The sequence below is a fragment of the Carassius auratus genome, unplaced genomic scaffold (genome assembly GCF_003368295.1).
Source record: "Carassius auratus strain Wakin unplaced genomic scaffold, ASM336829v1 scaf_tig00216214, whole genome shotgun sequence".
Taxonomy (NCBI): Eukaryota; Metazoa; Chordata; class Actinopteri; order Cypriniformes; family Cyprinidae; genus Carassius; species Carassius auratus.
Window position 1 is genome coordinate 27,473 of NW_020528460.1, and position 11,196 is coordinate 38,668.

The window sequence follows — 11,196 nt, forward strand, 5'->3', positions numbered from 1 at the left end:
CGTTCCTACAACGTTCTTGAAACTTACATTTCATAAAAAATATAACGTTCTATGAACGTTTATTTAGAATTTTCCAAAAACGTTGAAATGTCCAGTTTGCTTAATGTTCCCAGAACGTTTTTTTATGGTTAGTATAACGTTCCTACAACGTTCTTGAAACTTACATTTCATAAAAAATATAACGTTCTATGAACGTTTATTTAGAATGTTCCAAAAACGTTGAAATGTCCAGTTTGCTTAATGTTCCCAGAACGTTTTTTATGGTTAGTATAACGTTCTTACAACGTTCTTGAAACTTAACTTTCATAAAAAATATAACGTTCTATGAACGTTTATTTAGAATGTTCCAAAAACTTTGAAATGTCCAGTTTGCTTAACGTTCCCAGAACGTTATTTCATGGTCACCATAACGTTCCTACAACGTTCTTGAAAGTTACATTTCATAAAAGAATATAACGTTCTATGAACGTTTAATTAGAATGTTCCAAAAACGTTGAAATGTCCAGTTTGCTTAACGTTCCCAGAATGTTATTTTATGGTCAGCATAACGTCCCTACAACGTTCTTGAAACTTACATTTCATAAAAAATATAACGTTCTATGAACATTTAAATGTCCAGTTTGCTTAACGTTATTAGAACGTTATTTTACAGTATGGTCAGCATAACGTTCCTGCAACCTAATTTTCATTTAAACACAATATTCTATTAACATTTATTTGGAAAATTCCAAGAACGTTAAAATGTTGGAACTTTATTTTATGGTCAGCATATTGTGCCTACAATGTTCTTTCCACTTAAATTTTATTAAGAATAAAACGTTTTATAAACTTTAATTTGAACATTACAAAGTGTAGCTTAATAAAATTTTATTTTCAGGTTAGCACTGTTGCAACATTCTCTTTCAGCATAACATTTATTAACACAACATTCCAGATCCAAGCAAGCATTCAATTACATGTGCATTTCAACAGGTATCTGAATTATTAAAGATAATCACTTTCCCTTTCAACACATTGAACAGACTGTAAAAAAAAAATGTAAGTCCCCTGTAGTCAAATATTAAATCTAATTTTTTTGCTATAATTTGTCTTTAGCTTTGTGCTTGTGCGCTGGTATTGGCATGCTATAGGAAATTATTCTTAGATGTGATTGGTTATTGGATTGTGATGTAGCAATATTTAATGCCACAAAGACAAAAAAACAGCATAAAAACTTGATTTTCACTACAGAAGGACTTTAATATTTAGTTTAATATTTATGACAATAAACTATTGCTTCATAGCTAAATATAAACTATCATATGAACTTTTTATTATTGAAAACTTCTATCTGAATTTGTGTTGGGGGTGTGGGTGCTGAAAAACTAGCACTGTGGGAACTGTCCGGTCTCTCCGCGCTCCATCTGTAAAGTAAACAGATTAGCTGATGTTACAAACTGTGTTATTACAAAATTCCTATGAAATAATAAGTCTACTGCCTAGACTTTCAATGGAAAGACAAAAATGATGAAAGATTATAAAAAAATACAAATAATTGTCTAAATGGGTGTGAACAACATGAGGGTGACACAGTTAAACTTTCTACTTGGACAATGCAGCCACACTGCTCAGTTTAAATATGCAGTAAAATCAGTACTGTTAAGTGTTATTACCGTACCAGCGTAATGTTATGCTAAACTTATTTGATATAAGATTTAGGGATGGGTCACGATTTTTGAATATTCGATTAGTTGATTTAATGACCGATTATCGATTAGGCTGTGCGATTATTTTCGAAGGATGTGAACCGTGCCCGAGCATCTCTTACCCCCAAAGCCCAGTTCGGGTGACTGTGATTGCTCTGTGCTGCGCTCGGACGCGGTTGGTTGGAAGAAGTGGGCCAGAACGTGATTCAATTTAATTAGTGTGCTGTACACCTCCAGTGTGAGCAACCGCGCCAGGGAACTACTGACACGTGCAGCATGATTAATTGAAAATTTTGGAGGGGCAAACGCCATAGAATTATAAAGCAATATGTTGTGAGAGGGTCTCCTGTCTCACCGCATCCCAAACGACTCAAAATAATGAACCACAAAGTTAACAGAATGATGCAGTCCACTAGTGTTCTCAAAAGACCCGGTACTTCGGTACCAAGTCGGTACTAAAAAATTTAAAAGTGACGGTACCAGGTTTCTTTAAGTACCAGTAGTCTTGAGGTCCCGTTCAAACCAGGTTCAGCGCTATGATTTCTGCGAAGCAGAAAACGAGGATGGAATCTCAAAATCCAGTCATGAAAATGAAACTTACATTTTAATATGGACAGTCATGGAATTTGTCAAAGTTAGCATATATGAATCAAATCAAATCTCCATATGGACCAGTATCTGTAAATGTTAAAACGCAAATGTTGCTTGAAATATGAATCCGTGTTCTGCGCGTCTCTGTGTGTATTAATGAATGGCAGAGACGTGCGGGTTTGTTTACTACATAGACTGAAGCGCATAATTTCAGCATCTGAGCTTCAGAGTTCTCTCTCCATCAAGAGATCTTTTCAGTTTCTCACACATGCAAAAGAGAGCAAGAGTGAGAGTCTTACCACGCTGAATCGAGACGCTATATGTAAACTATTCTTTATTGTCTTTTCCTGTAATGGAGTAAATTTAGAATTATTCATATTCATTTTTGAACAAGCAGAAGACATACCGGTTTCTCCGGTAGTGGGCGGAGCTAATGCGCAAATGGCAATTTCATTGGCTGGCGCTGATCTAGTACCCTCCCCTGTTTTGATTTCAGCAAATCAGTTTGACCGAACGCAGACAACGTGATTAATATTCATGAACCCAGCAGCTCATCAATTCATAGTGCATTGTATATACATTAGTATGATAGTAGAATTAGTAGTAGTATTATCTTTTAATAATAATTACTATGATCTATTACTATTTTTTTTACAGAAACCATCAATGACCAAAAATATCTTAAGCATCACCACCAGTCTTAAGTTCAGTTAAAATGACAAATATGCATTCATTAGGCCTAATTGTTAATTTTTACATAAAGACATTGTGCTAGAAATATTACTATTATTTAGTAAAATGTATGTGATACTACTACTACTGTTGAAATAATTTATAAAACTTTATTTTTTAAAGAAATAAATCACAATATTTCTTCCACGTTTTAATTTTACTAGAAAATCCCCTTTATTTACCAGAAATAAAATGTGTTTACATTTCATAAATTAAAAGACAAATTAAATTTGGGTGAAACTTGTTTACTGTTTTTCATAATTATATAAACTGTAGAAAAACTTTTAACCAAAGTGTAAATAAGTAAAAAGAATGGCATTGGTTTTATTTTTAGTGCTAAAAAGTTATTTTTTTTTAATTAGAATATTTTTGTGTTTTGCTTTGGTATGGATAACCGTGGATTTTCACTGGTATCGGTACCGAATACTGAAATTTTGGTACCATGACAACACTCCACTCCACTGTGCAGAGCGAGAAACTTCCTGTCTCCCACGTAATTCGTGATTACGAGCTAGCTGCATTAAAATGATTTGTTATTTGTTGAACGACTAAAATGTAATATTCCACTGGTTTGATAACCATAAAATGTTTTTAAACCATTTAAAAATTTGACTCGTTATGTTGATTTTAACAAATGAACATGTTATGTTTTTATGTTCACATAACACGTTATGTGACTATTCGCAAGCTTTTAATTATGGTAAGCTTGGAAATAATATGTAACGTTTTAATCTAGGCCTGTAGCTATCGAATATTTAAGTAATCAAGTATTCTACCAAAAATTCCATCGATTAATCGAGTAATCAGTTAAAATGCGTTTTTGCTTAATTAAAGTGCAATATTAATTATGCAAGAGAAAATAAGACTCCTGGGTCTCTTAAAATGAACAACTAAGTTTCCTTTTATATAAAAAAAATATTTTTATTTTTTAAATGCATAGAATGCAATGCATACATCAAAAATAAACATTTAATCACTACCCATTGTTTCTCTGTCTGTACTTGTACTGTGAACAATGACAATAAAGTTATATATAAAGTTAAATTAAGTGCATTTAAGTGCCATTCAATTGGGGTTTTAAATAGATGCACATTAAACACATAAAACATTAATTTAATTAATCTTTTAATTATTGAAAATTAAGCAAACTTAACTTTTCAGTACTAACCCGCAATAACTTAAATAAACCGGACTTTTATTTTGACGGGTTGACATACCTTTACAGTTCTGTGTATGTGATGTGACGCTAGTTTTAATCAAATCAAATGGTCAAATGCTCATGAAGTGATTTTCAGTGCAGTTCTTGAGATGTTCTTCATGTGTTCACGTCCTTATTTAGTGAGACAGCAGACGCTGAAATCACCGCTAGCGTCATGCGTGCTTCCGTGTGTTTAATGAATGAAGACGCGCTTCTGCTCCATTCCTTAACAGAGACATGCAGAACATGCAGGATTCATATTTAAATAGACTGTTCCGGCTTAATATTTACAGATATTAGTCCATATTATGATTTGATGTAAGTGCAATGACCTATTTTCGATTATTTCATTCAAAATTTGGCAAATTCCGTGCCATTCCGAGTTAAACTGTAAAATCTGTTTTTATGACTCGATTCCGTGATTCCCTCCACGTTTTCTGCGTTGCGGAAATCATAGGGCTCTAGTTGTGGTATGCCAGCTCTATCTTGCAATCGACACGCGCCACGACGTTCTCTTTACGTTTGCCCGCGCCCTCAAATCAAAACACTGCTGACTCCTTGTGTCTCCTTTCGCTTTGTGGGTGACGTAAATGCGTTGTGTCACATAAAAAAAAAAATAATTGAGAAAGAACCTGACGTGAGATTTTTAAATAAATTAAAAGAGGCTTCGAGGCAGAGGAATTTGCTTCGATAATTTTTTTAATCGAGTTACTCGAGGAATCGTTTCAGCCCTATTTTAATCGCAATAAGCTTTGGGCTTTGTTACTTTTTATTATAACACAAAGCCTCAGGCTTCTGTCAATTTTAAGATAAAATACAAACAATAAATGTTTTTTACGCTCTTTAATCTGTAGTGAGATATTCGCCTCCTTTCATGCGGCATGCATGTGAATCAAATATTTGCAGCACGAAAATAATAACGGATAAATATTTGAGTGCATGTTGAAAAAAAAAAATAGAACAATTTAATACAAACCAGTCTCTCTTGAAATAAATCAATTTGAGTTTAAAAAATCGTCAGTAAGCCTATTGCTGTTTTTCGTTTTTAACGTGAAGCATGACAGGTGCCACATCCTTTTTTTAAATTACAGGTGTAATATTCAATTTTACTTCATGCAATGTAACATGATTTCATTGTCGTAGTTTTGACTTAATTACTAAAATATTATGACGCTAATCTTTTTTCTTTTTTTTTTGAGAAGGATAAACTGATCAAAACTGCTCAACTCAAGGTCTTGAGCTGGTCGCTTTGTAGGCTATTTAAAAAACAAACAAACTTGAATTTAACAAACATAAAATGTTCCAATCATATTTCTGAATTAAATTAATAAAGAATCGAAACGACCAGCCATGTAAGGCTCTATATTAGTTCTCTTGTTTCAATTAAAAGCTCCCCCTCGGTTTTGCCCATATAAGTACTACCTACTTTTTTCATGGCAGGGGACAGAATCTGACAGGGTAACAGAGATGGACAGAGCAATGGCCCGGAGCGTGAAGCGCAGTCTACAGGCCAGCGGGGAAAGGCAGACAAAATCAGACATAATCAGAGGGTAGTGCTGGCAATAACTAGAACTGTGGACATGCTAATTTTCTTTTTATAAAAATATGAAATAGGTTATTGTTATAAATACATATATTACATTTAATATTCAAATTAGTGCCTTCATTCAGGCTGTTCACAACATGTTTTAACGCATACCGTGTTTTATGATATTCTGTTTAACACAATGTGTTTTAAGCCTAATAATCATGTCTGAATCAATCTGTTCTAATCTTAATCTGTAAACTTCATTTAAAAATGCTATGAATGTTCATGCTCATTTTAAAAAAACAGAAATGTCATAGGCTCCTACAACCTTGTGAGCAGTTGATAATAGACGGACTGTTATGTTATTAATTGCCATCATTCGGATTTATATTAATATGCTTTAGCAATCATACAACCATTAATTGTCTTGGGTTAGGATAGACCTTTCTCTAATATATTCAACAGTTTGTTATCATACAGACTGAAAGCCTGAATAGTCTCTCTCCCTCTTTCTCTTTTTATGTGTGTGTGTTTATGCGTGTGTGGGTGCATGCGCAGGAGGGGGGCGATTATTGACCACTAATCGAATAATACAAAGCGATTATCGATTATTACTTTTGCTTGAAATGTACATCCCTAAATAGAATGCAAACTAAGTACATAATAAATATTATTTATTCAAATACACCGTGAATATGGAAACATTTTCATTTGTGTTGAATAAATACATTTAATTGAAATGATTTGTTGGGGAGTGAGGGGAACTAAAATAGCCTTTAGGCCTATTTCTGAATGAAATAATAAGTGACTTGTGTTTTTTTTTCTCTCAAAAAATAAAAATAAAATAAAAATTATACGAGTAGCATATTTTAAATATGCAGCAAACCTTTTAAAATATTTTTTAAAAAATTACTTTGTAATTTAATTGTGTCAAAATCCCTAAAGGTTGGTTAACGGTTAACCGGTTAAAATGAACATCCCTAGATCAACTATTCAGTAATTTCTGCTGATTTCAGAAAAATGTTGCCAAGTAAATATAAAGTTGTCCTGAACTGTGTCCTACCTAGTGTGTCTTGAAAAGATCTGCTGAGTCTTCTTTTCAGGAAGTAGATCTGCCAGGATCATAGCCTGAATGACTGATAATGTTCCTGAAGACAAAACACAAAATTAGAGAAATTTAACTCACAATTAAGTAACATTTATGGACAGCTTATTTTTATAATCATGTGTTAAAACATGGCAATGTGTAATTACTTATAGGAATTAAATTTATATTATCTATATATATTATATAAAATATATAAAGATATATATTGAGTATCATAAAAAATTTGCCAATATCAAGATTTTTTTCACATATCGCCGAGCCCTAATCTGAATCAAACATGACTGGTTCTTAGATGTCATGATGTCATTCTTGTTGGACTTTAGTTGGTTTGTTATTTTTCATCTGTGTATTAATGATTTGATTAATCTAATATTCAATTAGATTAGAAATATAGAACTTATAAAACAAAAGTATAGAATTGCTTCAGAAGACTTAACATTTGTGCTGCTGGTCATTTCTGGTCACCATTACATCTGCATTAATAGCAAATCATCAAAAAATAAAAACAAAAGTACGATGTATTTAAATAACTGTTTTTAACGTGACAAATTACATCTGGTACAACACTAAAGCCCATCAATTTGTTTAATGTGAATAGTACTTACCGGTACTTCATTTCAGGCCCATATTATTGCAGCCTTCTTGCTGCCACTACCACCACACCTTCACTCTCTGCCTTTGCACTGAAAACATTGATTTCAAAGTATGACAGCAATTTGTTAGTATGAATTTTAAATAAGACAACGTGAGGAGCAAATAACTGTAAAATGTTAACTAACGTTAAACAGCCATTACAAACGGTCTTCAGCCCCTTTGTTAAACATTCGGCGGATTTAGTAACTTGATCAACATCAGATGGGACATTCTAGATGAAACCTACAGATATTCAGTAATCCTGAACACAAAGGTTAAAGTGTTTTAATGCAGTGAATGTGTGTTCGCTTTACCTCGCTTCAGATCTGTGGCTGGAGTGACGGTTAGAGATCAGCGTCTCTCTAACGGTAACATTAGTTTGAAAATAACGTTACACTTTGCGGGACTCGTCTTACGCTGTGTTAATGTGATAAATCACAAAAATACTTCTTAATTTACCAATGACGAACTGTTGTGTATAACACTGCATATTTAACACTTAACACCGTTGATAACTTTTATATAACTTAATGGTGCGTTATCACCTTGCTCCTGTGCTAACCTTAGCTAGAGTTACACACATTTTGATAATTAAGCTTGTTAATTTTCAGATAAAGTTGACTTTAGAGTGCTTTAAATGGGATTAAAGAAGCTCGAAATGCTTAACGTTAACGTACCTGTATTTTTTACCATGACCGCGTCGTGTCTCGCGAATAACGTTAATCCTGCTGTGATCCCATCAGCGAGTGAGTGAGTGCGGTCCAGTGTGGATGAGCGGAGTGCACGTGACGTGACTGACTGAAAAATGCGCGCGGTTTTTGAAAAACACACGGATATTATTTTGTCGAGTAAAATAATTACTTTTTTACTCTGTTTGAAAACACGAATTATGTTCATTATTCTTTTAAATATTTTGTGGTCAGCCATTTATACTTAAAAAGAATAGATTGTATGGTAGATTCAATAAATTAATATGTATTTTTTTAGCTTGAGTTCTGCTTAACCTAAATAGCTTTTGAGTTAAAATCACAAATTAAGATGAAATAATCTTTTACATTTTTGAGTTAAATTAATTAACTTCAATTGGCAAATTTCACTTTTACAGTGTATGCCATTCACGTAATACCCCGAAGTGACTTCAATAAATTCAAAAAGATATATAATTAATAATTATAAATTACATTCAGGCGATTAGCCACCACATACTCAACGTTGTAGTTTCATATTTAAATACATTTATTTTTCTATCCTAATGTATTCCATTGTATTCTATTCATGTTTTATATAGCCTATAAGAAAGAAGTTTCTCTCAACATTATGATAACTTTCATAATAACCTGAAAATATAAGGACATGCTGTTATCATAATATTTTAGGATAACACCATAACAACATTTAGCAATTAATTAATTTAGAAATTACATTAATAAAATTGAAAGCTCTAAGAATATTGTTCTAAAATTGTTTTCTCTCAACATTGGGAAAATTAATTGAGTACAAATAACGTCTTAAAGATGTTCAGATATCATTGTGCTAAGAAAATTATCTATCAACCTTACAAGAACATTAACAACGTTATAAGAACATTCATCAAGTACAGATAACGTCCTAAAGACATTCAGAAAACGTTGTTCTAAGAACGTTTTCTAGTGACCCTATAAGAACATTCATCAAGTACAGATAATGTCCTAAAGACGTTCCGAGAATGTTGTTCTAAGAATGTTTACTGTCAACCTTCTAAGAACATTCATCAAGGACAGATAACGTCCTAAAGACGTTCCGGGAACATTGGTCTAAGAACGTTTTCTAGAGACCTTATAAGAACTAGAGATGTTCCGATACCCTTTTTCTCTTCCCGATACCGATTCCGATACCTGGGCTCAGGGTATCGGCCGATACCGAGTACTGATCCGATACCTGGGTGTATATCTGTATATACAGCTGTATATACTACTAGCCCTGTGTAAATTGCTAGAATTCTTTTTATGGTGTGCTTCAGACAGATCCCTCAATAAAACATGAACAAATACATGGTGAACTACTGTATTTATTACAGTATTTTTATTATCTAACATGAATTTGACAGTATGATTTATTTTCTTATGCAAAAAAGAACTTCAAATGCAGCCAAAAATCTAACACCGCAAACTAAAAAAGGTATTTAAGTTTTACAATATAACTGTATAAAAAAACTGCAACAAATAAGTCTAGGAATATAAAAAAAGATCTATTAATCAGATAATCTCTAACAAGTAAAAAACAAGTAAAAAACAAGCAACCATCTAGGCATAATTATTATTATTATAGAGATGTATTATTATTACTGTAGGCTACAACAGTAGCTTTATATATTGTCAATTTACTCATGTAAACCAAACATTTATTTTAATGGGCTGCCATGAAGATCTTTGAGTGTCTGTGTTTATGATATGACAGTATTCTCAAATGAAACGGTAAATTCTCATGAAGTGACGGTTTATGCGTTCGTGTCCTCATGACACACAGCAGAGACTACAAAACAGCGAGCTCTCGCGCATCTGTGCCAGTCACCCACAGAGATGTAGATTTTGCGGGAGTAATATTTAAATAGTATTTTGCAGTTTAATATTCACAGACACTAGTATATATTCGGCTACTGTCTGGAGCCCTGCGTTTTGACTTACACGGAAGCGACTGAACGCAGTTGCCGGTACTGAATATACTTGAGAGTCTGTAACTACCGGTACTACAGAGACATACTGCTAACCACTGATCTATAATATAGTAGCGGCTTCACTGTCTTTTGGCAGTTTAGAATGTGATGAGTGATCCAGTCATATATAGATAAGGGCTGCTAACGCGTTTTCATTTCTTCTTCGCTGCTCTAAACAGGGGTTGCTTGTGGCAACACAGCACAACTTCCTGTGTTTTCAATGCATTTTGAGCAGCGAAGAAGAACCGTGCAGCGGTTAGGCAAAGCTTGCGGTCATAACTAGGTCTTTTTTAAGAAAATGGTATCGGATCGGTATATGGGTTCATGTACTCGCCGATGCCGATGCCAGAATTTGTTGTGGTATCGGAGATATTTCCGATACTAGTATCGGAATCGGAACAACTCTAATAAGAACATCCATCAAGTACAGATAACGTCCTAAAGACGTTCCGAGAACGTTGTTCTAAGAACGTTTTCTGTCAACCTTAGAAGAACATTCATCAAAGACAGATAACGTCCTAAAGACGTTCCGGGAACATTGGTCTAAGAACGTTTTCTGTCAACCTTAGAAGAACATCCATCAAGTACAGATAACATCCAAAAGACGTTCCAAGAACGTTGTTCTAAGAACGTTTTCTGTCAACCTTAGAAGAACATCCATCAAGTACAGATAACGTCCAAAAGACATTCCAAGAACGTTGTTCTAAGAACGTTTTCTAGCGACCTTATAAGAACATTCATCAAGTACAAATAACGTCCTAAAGACGTTCCGAGAACGTTGTTCTAAGAACGTTTTCTGTCAACCTTAGAAGAACATTCATCAAGTACAGATAACGTCCTAAAGACGTTCCGAGAACGCTGTTCTAAGAACGTTTTCTAGCGACCTTATAAGAACATTCATCAAGTACAAATAACGTCCTAAAGACGTTCCGAGAATGTTGTTCTAAGAACGTTTTCTGTCAACCTTAGAAGAACATTCATCAAGGACAGATAACGTCCTGAAGACGTTCCAAGAACGTTGTTCTTAGA

At 33.6% G+C, this 11,196-nt stretch overlaps 1 long non-coding RNA gene across 1 annotated transcript; it reads right to left on the minus strand.

Moving 5' to 3' along the window:
• Window positions 1-854: 854 nt before the first annotated feature.
• On the minus strand, window positions 855-8,674 carry LOC113097383 (uncharacterized). Its single transcript, XR_003288838.1, has 4 exons — window positions 8,153-8,674; window positions 7,448-7,525; window positions 6,798-6,882; window positions 855-1,403 (listed from the first exon to the last, which is right to left on the minus strand). It is a non-coding gene; the product is annotated as an uncharacterized LOC113097383 (long non-coding RNA).
• Window positions 8,675-11,196: the final 2,522 nt, after the last annotated feature.